General features: G+C 43.4%; 1 long non-coding RNA gene across 1 annotated transcript in view; it reads right to left on the bottom strand.

Annotated features, from left to right (window-relative positions):
• The window catches only part of LOC128841129 (uncharacterized), a 60,863-nt gene that overhangs the window by 22,039 nt on the left and 24,670 nt on the right, over positions 1–14,154 (bottom strand). The gene's annotated exons all lie outside the window — the stretch shown is intronic.

Genomic DNA, 14,154 nt, shown 5'->3' with positions numbered 1-14,154 from the left:
AAGGGATGAAAATCAGACTGACTCTGGATGTGGAAAGAGACAGGCATGGGCTCTTTTTACAAGTTTATTGCAGCCTTAGCTCTACACAGGATAGAATTGTCACCCTGCTGCCACAAATCATGAACAATCATTCTCAGGAGAATCAGTACTCTCTCGTGCATGGTCTCCACCAATGAAAACAAAGTAGTCAAGATTCAATTCCCCTGATTATAATACGCTCCGGTGAGTTCTGAAACAGCAGGCAAAGCAGATGTTGTGCTAACTTCCAGGCATTCATATGTGACAGCCACCTTTATTGCCCTTTTCCAGCCATTTAATTTAGTTATTTGGGGAAGCAATGACATTGATACATTTGCTAGCTCTGTGTGCACCTATACATCAGTCATTTATATTTTATTTTTTTCCTGGGAAAAACCTAAATCCAATTTGGAAGACGTTTAATGAAACAGCACTACACAAGAGTTGCCAGCTGGTGTGATCCCAGGCTTCCTTGAAGGCTCCAGAACAGATGAGCATTCTAGTAAAGTATATCATTTGTACACATGATTGTCAGAGTCACATCACTAAGGGGAAAACGGAAACTTTAACTCAAACAAGTTCCAACAGGAGTCACTGAAACAATGCTCTTTGGAACAAAGTCACAAAACCAAGGGGGCAGATCATGCTGGTGTCGTCATCATATCTCCATTGACTTCAATGGGTTTAGTGGTGGAGGTGTCCCATCACTATTCATTGGGTGTGTCCCTTCAAGGAAGAACTCAACCCATTTTAATACATTACCTTGGACCCCTGCCACCTCTCAGGTGAGACATGATCAAGAAATGCTGAATGCTGCAGAAAGGTCCAGAAGGATGAGGATGGATGTCTGTCTTGTACCTATTGGCAGGATAAGAGCATCCATCAGTGCCACCAAAGTAGTCTCAGTTCTGTGACCAGCCCTGAATCCAGATTGTGCCAGGTCTAGAGTGCTGGCGTCAGTTAGATGAGCTTGTAGTTGGTCTTTTGCTAGCTTGTCTATGTGCTTGCTCAGGAATGGGAGGTTTAACACTGGGTGGTAGCTGACTAGGACTGAAGTATCCAGGGTGGGTTTCTTCACTGTTGGTCAGACAATTGCATGTTCAGAGGAGGAAGGGAAGATTTCTTCTCTGAAATGATGCTTGGCTATTTCACCAGAAGTGGCACCAGTTGTTCTTGATTCTCTTTCACAAGCCAGGAAGGACCTGGGTTAGATTCACTTCTTGATGAGTGAAAGTACTCAATTCTAGGCGTGCAGGTGGATTGTTAGTTGGTGGTGCAGAAAGACAGGGCCCTTGCCGTTTGAGAAGGCTTCCCAAATATGCATGTTGTTTTCAGCGAAGTAGGATGATAGATCTCTGCAGCACTTGGTGTGGCTCTGGTGAAGACTGTAGACATTCAGGCTTAATGGAGCAGTTTACCACCTTGGATAACTCCTTGAGGAGCTATTTGGCAGCTTCAACAGAGGCTGATAGGAAGGTTCCCTTGGCCTGTAATGCCACCTCAGCATAGGCTCTGCGGAATTTGTTATGTTTCATCCTGTCTGAATCAGCCTTTGTTTTCCACCATCAGTGCTTGAGTTTCTGCCCCTCTCTCTTCATCCATCACAGTATGTCAGAAAACCAAGGAGATCTGTGTGGGCAATGGGGAGGAAGGGGTCATTTGGGGGCAACATGTCAGTGGCCAAGGCCAGGGTAGAATGGTAATGATTTAGCAGATCCTCAACACCTCATGGGATGGGGTCCTATAGAGGGAAACTGGAGTCCATGAGTCTTTGTGATCAAATCAGGATCACTGGTCTTTCTTGTTTCCTGGGTCCTGGAAGGTCTCTGAGCACAGCCCTAATGAGGTGATGGTCTGTCAAAGACAGAGGACATCACAACCCAGCCACTATCTTGACATATAGGCGGGAAAAAAATAAATAAAAACCAGGCCAGAGGCAGTCTGAGACTACTATTAAGATCAGCAATACCATGTTCCAGGTGTGGATATGTTCTTTTTTCCATAGGCTGCAAAAATAGCCTCAAGTTTAACTAGCTGTTTGTATCATAACAATTACTAGCAAGTTGTGCATATGAGTGTAAAGGGGATGAAGCAATTTGATGAGTGGACCCTCTGGGCAATTGTAGATCACAAAGGTCTCTGACTGCCACTGGCCGTTCTTAAAACTCCCTCCTTTTACCCAGTGTGAACAGCACTCTGTACTCTTGTCCAGAAACAACTTTCCTTGTCTGATCATCATTATTTACATTACCATATTGCCTAGGAGACTTAGTCATGGACTAGGACCTCATTGCGGTAGGTGCTGTACAAACACATCACATCACTGTAAGTATTAACATATTAAAATAAAGACAAGCATAAATGTGGAATGCAATATAGAAAAGCCATAACTAATTTAAGGTGAGTGAGTAGAATTATAAAGAATTCCCAAGAATCAGCTTTGTCCCTCTTTAATGTAAATCAAGTTGGTTGAAAATATTCAAAATTTTATCATTTCAATTAAGCTTGTTGTTGACGTTTCAATGAAAGTTTCATCCCACTTTTTTCAACCAGCTGTGCGGAGAGATTTCAAATTTTGTTGGAAAAAACTGGGATGAACTTTGTGAAAATTTTCACAAAATGCTTTACTGTTTTTTGACAAGCTCCAAGAATAATCATTCAGAGAGATTCCCCTGAATTAGAACTGAAGTTTGGTTTAGTTGGAACTGTGAAACAGACACAGTGGCAGCTATCAAATAAAACTGAAAATGCTATTGGCCCAGATTTTGCCATCCTTATGCTGGGTAGCCCCTTACTCCATGAGTTTGAAATCTGTGCAGCTGACAGCAGAGGGGAAGATGATCACTTACATCAATGGTAAGATAATTTGCAGCAAAAAAAGGGATAAATCACAACTTTCTCTGAAATAGAGAATAGAGAAGTCCAATCACAGCAACAAATAGTTCAAATGTTGGTGTGTGAAAAGGCCTGTTAAAAACAATGGTGTTGGGCATCTAAAAAAATATGTGGGCCACTAAATGATCTGAAGTTGTATCTATAGCTCAAATGATATATATGAATTGGCTGGAGTCTATGTGCCAAAAAACAAATATAGGCTGCCTCTAAATTCTGTCAAAGAACATCACTTTCAATTAGAATATTGTGCTCATTCTAAGTCAAATCATGCTTATGTTACTCACATGAGTATTCCCATTGAAGCCAATGAGACTACTCATATGATCTAGGCAAGCGGGATTTAACCCTTTATCTATTTCCATCTTATTGTCACAGTGCTACATCTAGTTGTTCTGGTATTCACAATATAGAGCAATTTCATCCACTATATCATATCGTTCAGCATCTTCCATTAAAACATTTGGGGGCTTCCCAGAGTGTATGTAAGAATTTTCCACTAGAAAAGTCATAGCAGCAAAATAGAATATGGAAGTAATTGTAAGTCTGATTTTTTTGGGAGGGGGTGGCATTCTTTTTCATGGTGAGAAACTCATGAGACAAAACATGTGCTTCTAATCAGACACATGTATTATGCGATACTGCTGCTGAAGTTCAAAAACTAGGGGAATCCATTCTGTCAGATACTTTCCATGAACATTTCAGGCTGTGATAAGTTGCACTAAAAAGTGCTTAATTCAACATTTATGAAACTACTGAAGACAGATGAAAGTTGCAGAAATAGGAATCTTGCCAATCAATCAATCATTCTGTCGAGAATGAGGGCCCAAGATGAGAAGAATGAAGATAGGCTTTTCATGTACGTATGGTCTATTAGATGGAATAATTGAATATTCTTGCATTTTTAATCAGAATGTTCTTACTATCGTGCTATTACTTTCAAATTATTTTCTTCCATCAGCACTGGAGACTAGAGCTTTCTCCTCTGCATAAAGATGCTGGCAATATTTTCAATGAGAAAGAAAAACACACACACACACACACACACTTTCTGCACAACGGTGCTTGCTGCAACATTAAGTGAAAAAGAAAAAATATTTTTGCTATTTTTAAAAATCGGGTGACCAGAAGCGTAGGACAGCTTTGCAGCTAATATCGGGACTGACGACACAGGAATTATGCCAGTTTACATCAACTGAGGGTCAAGCTACTTGGATTGTAAACTCTATGGGGCAAGGATCAGCTTTTTATTGTGTGTTGTACAGCACCTCGCACAATGTGGCCCTGGTCTGTGACTGGAGCTCCTAGGTGCTACCTCAAAGCAAATAATAAATAAATTAATAATAATCTCAGTAGTCCAGGTAAGTACTTATAATGTGTATAATCGCTTGATAATATCTGCAATATTATTTTACATTCCAGTCCTTATACATCCATACATTTTGCTTGCATTTTCATTTAGAGCCTCACAAAGAAATGTTTTCAGGCTCCTGAAAGGAAAACATTAAATATAGCTCATCGGATTTTCATTTTAAGCTAGTTCGCTCTCATTGACGATTTTGAGACTGAATTATTGTGTAAGGCCTAAATGTAGAACATTAATTGTTATACGAATTAATACTAATATCCTTAATGAGTTGTTGCAAATACCCAGCCAGGTTAATCTTTCTACCAAAAATGAAATGTTTTCAATTGTGCTGAATAACCCAAAATGGAATGTAGATTGATACTTATTTTGTATGTGGAAGCATTTATCATGGTGAAGTTTCTATTGATTTTTGTCAGCTAATACACTGTAAATACTAACGTATCTCTCCATGCTTGGAATAGCTAGCCACAAAGAATCTGATATCCTAAACATTCTGATTGTGCATCTTTGATCAGCAGGACACATGAATTCATGATTTTTAAATAGCTTAAGTTGAAGCTATAGCAATGGTGAAATTCTTATCTACTCTTCATACCTATCAGCTTTTATAAGTCCTACAGAAATCTGTTATGAATATTTATGGTGTGTATAATTCCTTTGCTCCTTCGGCACTAATGGATGAACATCCCCCCGTCCCCCAACCACACACAGCAGAGAAAAGGAAACTTGACTTGCCACTATTCAGAGGTCTTCTAACATTTTGCATACTGTGGCACTTGGATGTATAAATACTGCAGCCTTTTGTTTGTTTTGAATACATAGAGCCTGATTCTCCACTTTGTTGTGCTGGTATAACTCCAGATATAAAACTGGTCTAAAGAAGTGAAAACCTAGACCCACTGAGTTCAGGTCATAAACCTTGAAACCTTTAACTGATCAGTATTCACATTGGGATGACACTAAAAACAAATATACTACTGGCAATTTAAAAGAAAAAAAAACTGCACTTGCTCTCACTGACTCTAGTGCTAACTCCCATTGCACAAAAGAGGGCGGGTGGAAAGGCAGATGAACACAGATCAGAAAAGGAGCAGAAGGAGAAAGGAATTTCTCCTTCAAGGCACTCAGTCTACAAAATAACAGACAGAAGGAGCTGCTCATTCAGGCCTGATCTAAAGCCCACTGAAGTCAATAGATGGCTTCTGAATGGAAAGGCTTCTATCAATGGGCTTTGGATCAAACTTTCAGCTAGTGCAAGAGCTTAAATAAAATCATAGGAACTCTTTTGTTGATGCTTTTCTCCACCTAAAGAAATAATTACCTGTATGTGTACCTATTTCACTGAGATTCCATTCCACTATTTCAAGAAGCCACCAAAAAATTCTACAAAGGGCCTTTTTCTCTCAAAACCAGTAGTTACTGCAATACAATCACTTCAGTGGTCTCTCATCAAGGCATCTAAGAGGTTTTATGTAAAGTATAACATCACCTAGAAGGCTCACTGAACCCAATCTCAAATATATGGAAGGCAAAACATCAGCAGGGTGCGCCAGTAGATAGGGCACCAGATTGGGACTTGGGATGCATTTACACTTCAGCTGCAGGTGTAGTTTCCATTTTGGGTAGATGAACATGCATGAGCTTTGATTGAACTAGTGCTCTTAAAACAGAAGTGGGGAAGCAGTGGCAAGGAGAGTGGGCTAGGCCCCCCTCATCCATAGCTAGGTTCTCAGTCTTGTACCCTGGCAGCTAGACTGTGACGCTAACCATGCTGCTATTTTAAGCACAATAGCTGCAGCAAAACTATCGTATGTACATCTCTCCAAACCGGTAATTACACTGCCTGTTGCACTGTATATATACACCCTTAGAAGCCCAAAGTTCTGTTCCCAACTGTGCCACTAACCTGCTATGTGAACCTGTGCAAATCACTTCACTTCTGTGTCCCTGTTTTCCCTTCCAACTTCTGGCTGTTGTGTCTATTGATAGTCTTGGGGGGGTGGGGGGAGACTGTCTCTTCATAGGTGTTTGACCAGTGCCTAGCACAACTGATAAGACCGCCAGGAAAGGGTTAAGGGCTGCCTGCCTGTCGCATGGCCCAACAAGGGATTGAAGGGAAGGGTGTCCTCTTTCCAGGCAGGAGAAAGGCCTCTGTGAACTGCTTTGGGTCAGGGGAATTGCTTTGTGTTTCAACAGTAAATTGTGACCTGAGGCAGGGGCCTGTAATGGCACTTCTGCAGTATTAATAATAAAAGAAATGACTGGCCCATCCTGACCACTTTGCCAGTACTTTTGCACACAGAAAGCATGCGTAGATTTGGTCTCTGTAAGGTGCAGCCCCGGGGGGGGGGGCGCGCACTTACCATCACATGCCATCTCCACAAGATATTAAAATCTTCTCCACCTTTTCTCTTCTCCAGTCCCACTGAGTCTCTGCTCCTTCACACACGTGGTGTAATGGAGCAGGACTTGACTGAAAGGGAACTGTCCTGTAACACCCAGAAAGTCTGTAGCAGAGGTGGGGGGGACTAGAACCCCCATTAGTTCTCTTAGACTTTAACCAAGAGTCTGGCAGCCCTTCCTCTCTGTATCAGTGAAATGTCAAACTGGTGTGTTCCTTCTGTCATTTCCCCATCAGCTAGAAACAACTTTAAAAAAAAATCCAATCTGATTATTGTCAAGAGGACAAAACCCAGCCGAGGCGTAGTAGGTATAATTGTTAGCCAACTTCACAAGTCTTTCCTACAGAGTTATTCAAACGTTTGAGCTCGCTGCTAGGAACATCATAAACAAAGTTATTATGAAACTATCCTATCTCCCAGCCAAAAGTCCAGTGAATCATTTATGAATGTATACATAAATAAAACTCCTCTGATCTGTTTTCTCTTTTCCTTCAGAAACTGAAGATAGTTTCTTTCATTTTTTTTCCAAAGCTGCGACTTTTATTTCCTAAAACAACCTGAAAGGAATAAAATATTGAAATGAGCATAAATACAAAATAATGGTTGCGATACTGTAATTCTCTGAAATGTTGAAGGAAAACATAAAAATGTATGCTCTGTAAGTTTCCAACTGAACTTGGCATGACAGTCTATCTATTATTAAACAGACGCTGAAGCTCAATTTATGAATTATTAAATTCTTGTTACATTTAGTTCCCAAGCAAAAAAAAAAATTACAATTTCATTCACTGTAGGAATTTCAACATGTTCTATAGTATTTCTTAAAAACATAGCATCTAAAGAATGAGAAAATACTAAAGCTATTTTGGAAATGACTACATATGTTCATCTTTATCCATTTAAAGCTACATCCACTTTTGTAGAGATTACTACACTGTGAGAAGTTAAACACCTGCTACTCATTATCCCCTAGGAGTTTCATATCTGCGCTGCATAGTTCCTGTATTTGGAATAACTTGGAATACAAGAGTGGGATTCTGTGCTAAACCCATGATCCCCCAAATCACTTCAGTTTCCAAAAGCAAGCACACACCTGTGTAGCCTCAGAGCAGCTTGTCTTCTATATTTGTTTCTGAATCCATCCCACAGCATCAAATAAGGGCACAAACAAGGAATTAGCATCCCCGACTATCCTAGGCCATTTTTTGCTTGTTCTCTATGTTGGCATGTCCCATAAGTTTTCCCTTTTGAATAGTATTCAATGGTGGTATTCTTTAAGTAGGCCCTTTGTGCGAGTGTCCAGTTTATATTCAGGTACAGACATAAATTGTTCTAGGATATGGTCTGAAACAAGTAGATCTTGAGCTGACATAAGCTGCTTTAGCCAACTGAAAATATCTATGGCCTACTCGGGCAACTTCATAAGTCTACGAATATTGGTTAGAAACAAGATGATTTCCTGAGAAGGCAGATGTTACTGAGCCCCCATGAACTAGGGTAGCTCCAGGGCTGGACAAATCTCTTTTGTTTTCATAACATCAGGAGAGGGAGATGGAAATGCATGAAGAGTGCATGTGGTCCACCTTTCGCTATGCCCAGACCAGCAGCTCTTCTGAAATATAGAGCCAGCACTCTTCTCTAGGAGCCAGATTCTGCTCTCAGCTACACCATTGTAAATCTGGTGTAACTTCACTGACTTCTTGCAGGCGCCATCCATTCTAACAGCCAGGCATCACCAGGGCGTAAGGTAGCCCCGGCCACAAGCTGCTTTCCCTGGCCACACTGCCTGCGTCAGCTGCAAAAAGCATCCTGGCCATGCAAAGATTCCCCCATGCAGGGAGAATCATCCAATGGCTGGCTAAGCTGGCCCTAGAGCAGAAATGCAAACCTGGACTGATGCAAAAGGAGCCCTGACATACCAGAATAGGGCTATACTAAACTAATATACATCCTAATTTATCCAACGGCATCAGTTTCTATGTTTTATAATGGTCTTGTGTTATATTTTGCTAAGTACAAAATAGGATTGTGGGTTCTATTCTAAGGAGGGATGTTTCAGTAACTATAGGGATTTAAAGATGAGTAACTAACCTGGCTTAATAAAAAACGAGAAAGGAAACAAACTGACACCACTTATAATCCCTAATAAAGTTATTTTACTGTGCCCTGGAGAAAAGCGATTCATTTGGCTTCTGAAATCTGTGCCAATGTTCTTTAAGGGCTTAAAACAATAAACTGAAACAGGTGCAATGGTTACTTCACATGAGGAGTATTTCAAAGACAGCTACTCAAATGTGTGATCCCAATTGTAGAAAACATAATAAAAGTGCGTTATTATGAAACTGCCATAACTGTCAGCCAAAATTACAGTGACTAGCTGAGTTGTTACAGAGATAAATATTCAGAGATCTGGTGAGGTATTTTTCCTAGTCAGAAAATAAACAGAGTTAGTTTGTTACATTTTTCAAAGTAATGGTTTAAATTCTAGTTCTTAAATAACCCAAAAGAAATAAATAGCCTTTAACAAAAATCTTCTATAAAAATCATCATCAGGGTCAAAACCAAACCAAGTTAAACTAATTCTTCCTGCAGCCACTAGATAATGAAGATCTTTCATCAAAGCAGATTTTAAACAGCAGTCATTATAAATGCAAAGTGCTATAGGAATGCTAATAATTATTTTCTTAAAGTGCTTGTTAACAAAATTAAGCCTCACAAAAGGGAAGGGCTAATTGTATCTCAATTTCAGACTGTATAGAGAAGGACTGATATTAAGTGTCTTTCCCAAAGCCACCCTGTGAGTCATTAGTAGATCCAGGGCAGAGAGGAATTCAAGAGGTCCTTTCCCTGCCCACTGCTCTTACCATTCATTAACACTGCTTCTTCTAAACAGGCCTATTAAAATCTTTTACCTCCACCTTTGGGCCTGATCTTGCATCAGGATCTGCAGCATAGTCAATAGGGTTCCTTTGAGCACAGGGCCTGGCCTTCATGGAGCTCTGGGCTTCTGGGAGAGCCAGATAATTCAGAGGAAAAAGGATAATATGGAGCAAGATCAGATTATTTAGCATTTTGCAATTCTGAGAGAAGTGGGAACGGGAACTGATTTACCTTCTAACTAAAAACTTGAAGCTCATCACCTTTGAAAAAAAATATCAAAAGTCCTGGTACATTAAACTATAGGAAAACCCAGCTAAGAGAGAGACAGAGGGACACCTGAAAAACCAAACCTGAAAGTCTCCTGGACTTTCTCCTGCATTCAAATGATGAGTGACACTTCCTGTTTCCCCGATTACATCAGACTGTCAAGGATGGAGCATCCTGTTCGGCTCTTATTCTTGTTATTGTGATACGTGATATCACTCTCAATGAACAGTGAGGTGCTCTTCTTTGTAATTAGAGTTCCCGATTGGAATACATTTTACACGGCACTGCAGTCTGCCATTAATAGCTCTTTTAACACACTTCCTATAGCCACGCCATGAAAAATGATGAGGCATTTTTGCCCTGAGGCTTTTGTGAAGATTCCTGGCAAAGGCTGATTTTTTTAGTTGCTTTCCCTCTGAAATGTGTTGAAAAGAAATAAATGACACATCAAACATACAAAGCAAGTTTCCCCCCCCCCTTTGAATTCTTTGCATTAGTGTCCAAATTCTCCCATCCAGCACACAGCCTATATGCAGAGAGCTGTGCTGTGGGCACATTGGCACTGGAGGAAGGAATCCTCACTCCACGCTGCAAAGACCTGAGCTGAAGCAATAATAGACTCACTGTAAGACCCCAACATACCAGTAACCAGTGGATCCTCTAGCCTCAGACCAGATGTTCTCTCCACTCTTAAGGCATGGCTACACTTGCCAGTTACAGTGCATTAAAGCAGCCCTGTGCACTCTAACTCACGACGCGTCTACACTGGCAAGGCACGTAGAGCGCTATGACTCCGCGGCTACAGCACGGCTGGTACTCCACCTCGGCGAGAGGAATAACGTTTGATGCACCCCCGCTGGAGCGCCGCTAGTGTGGATGCCCTGGTCTGTTAATGCGCTCTGATCGGCCTCCAGAAATGTCCCACAATGCCTGTTCTAGTCACTCTGGTCATCACTTTGAACTCTATTGCCCTGCCCTCACAAGACCAACCGTCAGACCCGCCCTTTAAATTCTCTGGGAATTTTGAAAATCCCCTACCTGTTTGCTCAGCCAGGCGTGGAGTGCTCTCAGCAAATCTTTCCAGGTGACCATACCTCCACGCGCCAGTGCGATCCCCAGTACGGAGCAATGGCGAGGTGCTGGACCTCATCAGTGTTTGGTGGGAGGAAACTGCGTTCCAGCCGTAGGAATTACGATACCTTCGGGCAGATATCAAGGTACATGATGGAAAGGGGCCATGACTGGGATGCTCTGCAGTGCAGGGTTAAAGTGAAGGAGCTGCGGAGTGCCTACCGCAAAGCCCGCAAGGCAATCAGCCACTCCGGTGCTGCCCCCGCGACCTGCCATTTTTACAAAGAGCTGGATGCGATACTTGGGGGCAACCCCACCTCCACTCTGAGTACCACCATGGACACTTCAGAGCCCAGTTCAACAAGGCAGGAGGAGGAGGAGCAGCAGCAAAGTGGGAGCGAGGATGCTGAGGAGGAGGAAGACACCCCGGCATCCCTAGATGCATGCAGCCAGGAGCTGTTCTCAAACCAGGAGGAAGGTAGCCAGTCACAGTGGCCAGTGCTTGGGGAAGGACAAACACCTGAGGAGGTTCCCGGTAAGCGGCTTTTATTTTGGGAAGGAAATTATTCAGTGCGGGCTCTTGGGACGAGGAGGGTTAGGGCCTCATGCATGCCTAGATGTGGAATAGGGCATTGATGTGCTCTCTCACATCGTGGTAATCGGCCTCAGTGATCTCTTCAAAGGTCTCATCCAGAACTTGGGCAATGCGCTTGCACAGGTTTCGTGGGAGAGTCACTGTGGTCCTTGTCCCAGTCAGGCTAATATGTCCATGCCACTGTGCCGTGAGGGGCAGGGGGACCATTGCTGCACACAGGTAAGCTGCATATGGGCCAGGGCGGAAGCTACATTGTAGTAGAAGACCCTCCTTTGCTTCTCAGGTCACCCTCAGCAGCGAGATATCTTCCAGGACAAACTCCTGTGGAAAATGTGGGGACAGTGTTCAGTATATAGGGCCCCCCTGCAGCTGTTGGCTCTCCCCAAGGCACAGAAACCCAGAGGACAGTACAGCCATGAAATAATCAGTCCCCCTTTACCCTGTGCTTACCCATGATTTTGGGGCTGCCGGGGGTTATGTGTGCTCACTTTGGGACGGGCAAATTATGCTATTGTGTACACTGTGCTTGCCTTCCTTAAGTACGGGGGAATCATTGCTCTGTCTGGTGTGAACAATGCTGCCTCTGTTAAGTGTTGCATTTTGCCTTTACAGATGCAACCTTGAGATCTCAGCCGCCCGTGTTATCACCGGCCGAGAGGCTACAAGGAATCAGGAAGAGGCTATGTAGAAGCAAAAGGGACCCTTAATGAAAAATCAAAAAGTGCAGGAGTGGTGGGAGAGTGAAAGGAGGGTCTGCCAGCAGAATGCAGATCGCCGGCACCAAAGCACGGAGCGGCTGATAAGCATCATGGAGCGCCAAGCCGACTCGATCCAGTTGCTCATAGCAATGCAGGCAGAGCACTACCGCCCCCGCCCGCCCCCTGCAGCCCTTGTCCCAAAACTCTTTCCCTTGTGCCCCCATGTCACCTCCAACCCACTTTCCCCAACATCTGGGTTCTTATCACCACCAGCCTCCAACACCTGTAGCTTCACCACCCAGCCCTGAAAACTATGACCCTTACTCACTGCACTCAACCACCATCACCATGCAGTATAACCACCCTGAAGTGCAGCGCTCATTGCACAGCACTCCAAACAGGAAGGCTGAGTACGATAACAGGACATACGCAAATCGGTGATTGTACCGTTCCCCACCCCACCCCCTGGCCCTTTCTGTTTCCCAAGCAGTTGTGTTTGTTTTCAATAAATGCATTTTCATTTCAATACATGGATTTTTTTGCTTTCAAAACATTTATTATTGCATAAAGTAAAAGATATCTTAGCCCAGGAAAGCAATAGGCACTGCAAGTCAGTGTATCATATGTAGCAAACAGATTACTACTCACATTGGAACCATTTCACTTCACTCCTGTGCAGGGCATCAGACGTTACTGGTGGCTTTCAGCCTCAAATTGCTCCCTCAAGGCATCCCTAATCCTTGCAGCCCCACGCTAGGCCCCTCTAATAGCCCTGCTCTCTGGCTGTTCAAATTCAGCCTCCAGGTGTTGAACCTCCGAGTTCCATGCCTGAGTGAATCTTTCTCCCTTCCCTTCACAAATGTTATGGAGGGTACAGCACATGGATATAACCACAGGGATGCTGTTATCGGCCAGGTCCAGCTTCCCATACAGAGAGCGCCAGTGGCCCTCAAAATGGCCAAAAGCACACTCCACTGTCATTCTGCACCAGTTCAGCCTGTTGAACCGCTCCTTGCTGCTGTGTAGGGTTTCATGAGCCAGGGCATTAAAGGGTAAGCAGGGTGTCCAAGAATCACAATGGGCATTTCGACTTCCCCTACAGTGATCTTCTGGTCTGGGGAAAAAAGTCCCGGCTTGCAGCTTCCTGAACAGGCCTGTGTTCTGAAAGATGCGTGCATCATGCACCGTTCTGGGCCAGCCTGCGTTAATGTCAATGAAACGCCCACGGTGATCCACAAGCACCTGGAGAACCATAGAGAAATAGCCCTTCCGATTAACGTACTCGGAGGCTAGGTGGGCTGGTGCCAGAATTGGAATATGCATCCCATCTATCGCTCCTCCACAGTTAGGGAAACCCATTTGTGCAAAGCCATCCACTATTTTCTGCACGTTACCCGGAGTCACGGTTCTTCTGAGCAGGATGCGATTAATGGCCTTGCAAACTTGCATCAACACGATTCCAAAGGTCAACTTCCCCACTCCAAACTGGTTAGCGACCGATCGGTAGCTGTCTGGAGTTGCCAGCTTCCGGATTGCAATAGCCACCCACTTCTCCACCATCAGGGCAGCTCTCAATCTCATGTCCTTGCGCCGCAGGGTGGGGGCAAGCTCTTCACACAGTCCCATGGAAGTGGCTTTTCTCATGCAAAAGTTCTGCAGCCACTGCTCATCATCCCAGACTTGCAGGACAATGTGATCCCACCACTCAGTGCTTGTTTCTTGAGTCCAAAAGTGTTGTTACACAGTGGTGAGCATGTCCATGAATGCCACAAGCAATCTCCTGTCGTATGCATTACTCGAGTCAATATCATTGTCGGAGTCCTCGCTGTCACTTTGGATCTTAAGGAATAACTTGACTGCCAAACGTGATGTGCTGACGAGACTCATCAGCATATTCCTCAGCAGTTCGGGCTCCATTCCCGCAGACTGAAAGGGAAGATAGAATGCACAGTACAAAAAACG

Source organism: Malaclemys terrapin, chromosome 7, assembly GCF_027887155.1.
Source record: "Malaclemys terrapin pileata isolate rMalTer1 chromosome 7, rMalTer1.hap1, whole genome shotgun sequence".
Classification (NCBI taxonomy): domain Eukaryota; kingdom Metazoa; phylum Chordata; order Testudines; family Emydidae; genus Malaclemys; species Malaclemys terrapin.
This window is presented reverse-complemented; position numbering and strand designations above follow the sequence as displayed.